Genomic DNA, 1,799 nt, shown 5'->3' on the forward strand with positions numbered 1-1,799 from the left:
GATTGCTGGGTCATAAGGTAGTTCTATTTCTAGATTTTTAAGGAATCTCCACACTGTTCTCCATAGCGGCTGTACTAGTTTGCATTCCCACCAACAGTGTAAGAGGGTTCCCTTTTCTCCACACCCTCTCCAGCATTTATTGCTTGTAGACTTTTGGATCGCAGTCATTCTGACTGGCCTGAAATGGTACCTCATTGTGGTCTTGATTTGCATTTCTCTGAGAATGAGTGACGTTGAGCATCTTTTCATGTGTGTGTTAGCCACCTGTATGTCTTCTTTGGAGAAATGTCTATTTAGTTCTTTGGCCCATTTTTTGATTGGGTCATTTATTTTTCTGCAATTGAGCTGCAGGAATTGCTTGTATATTTTTGAGATTAGTTATTTGTCAGTTGCTTCATTTGCTATTATTTTCTCCCATTCTGAAGGCTGTCTTTTCACCTTGCTTATATTTTCCTTTGTTGTGCAGAAGCTTTTCATTTTAAATAGGTCCCATTTGCTTATTTTTGCTTTTATTTCTGATATTCTGGGAGGTGGGTCATAGAGGATCCTGCTGTGATGTATGTTGGAGAGCGTTTTGCCTATGTTCTCCTCTAGGAGTTTTATAGTTTCTGGTCTTACGTTTAGATCTTTAATCCATTTTGAATTTATTTTTGTGTATGGTGTGAGAAAGTGTTCTAGTTTCATTCTTTTACAAGTGGTTGACCAGTTTTCCCAGCACCACTTGTTAAAGAGATTGTCTTTAGTCCATTGTATATTCTTGCCTCCTTTGTCGAAGATAAGGTGTCCATAGGTGTGTGGATTTATCTCTGGGCTTTCTATTCTTTTTTTTTTTTTTTTTTTTTTTACATACGATATAAACTCTTTATTAACAGCAGATCATCCTAGTGGGCCAAGGCATCAACCCAGACATCCAGCACCCAGTCACAAGTTCAGCGTAGCCTCCAAGCCTCTCGCTCTGACTCCAACAAGGTGAGCACGTCACCCTCCCGCACGGCACCTTTCATGTTTCGGATGATGGAGCAGCTTGTGTTGTCCATGAATTCTATGTGCACCTGTGTGCACTGTCCCTGAGAACTGGTCCTGCCCAAAACCTTGGTGACCCTGGCAAGCTTGATGGGCTGCACACGGCTCATGTCCATGATGGCCTTATAGACCACGAAATTTTTGTGCCCTGTTTTATGTCCCTGGATATGTTCCAGTGTCTCCTAGTTCACAGTATATGGGAACTTCAATAGAATGTGTTTACTACTGTTGTGTGAAAATTGTATAAATCTTACTTACATTGAATTGGTTCATGGTGCTTTTCAGGTCTACTATATCCTTCTACGTCTCTGTATATTCATTCCATTCATTTTTGAGAGTTTGATATTGAAACCAACTAATATCTTAGGTTATCTACTTAAAAAATAATTGTAATACATAGTAGAACTATATGTAACTTTGTTCTGTACTTTCCAAGTCTCTTACAAATGTGTTATTATATTTCTATAATTTAAAAAATAGACATTAAAAAGGGAAAATTAGAACCATAGAGCTGTTGTCATAAAATCAACTATGATAATAGCATTAGCACCTCTTCAGGGTAAAGTTTCTTTAATCGACCTATCGAGTGTTTGTTAAATGGAGAATGTAACATTAATTAACATAATTTATTTTCTGACAGAAGTGTGATCTATTTAGAAATGACTCAAAATACTTTCATTCATTATTTAAAAGAAGAATTTTACATTCAACTGGTTTTGCACAATGATATTATTTTGAGAGTAGCACTTTCAAAATAATGCATTTGCTCAAAACTG

General features: G+C 37.0%; 1 pseudogene across 1 annotated transcript; it reads right to left on the minus strand.

The window, feature by feature from the left end:
• Positions 867-1,140, minus strand: LOC102175621 (annotated as a pseudogene). Its single transcript, XR_001919832.1, has one exon. The product of XR_001919832.1 is annotated as a 40S ribosomal protein S28 pseudogene (transcript).

The sequence above is a fragment of the Capra hircus genome, chromosome 21 (genome assembly GCF_001704415.2).
Source record: "Capra hircus breed San Clemente chromosome 21, ASM170441v1, whole genome shotgun sequence".
Lineage (NCBI taxonomy): Eukaryota > Metazoa > Chordata > Mammalia > Artiodactyla > Bovidae > Capra > Capra hircus.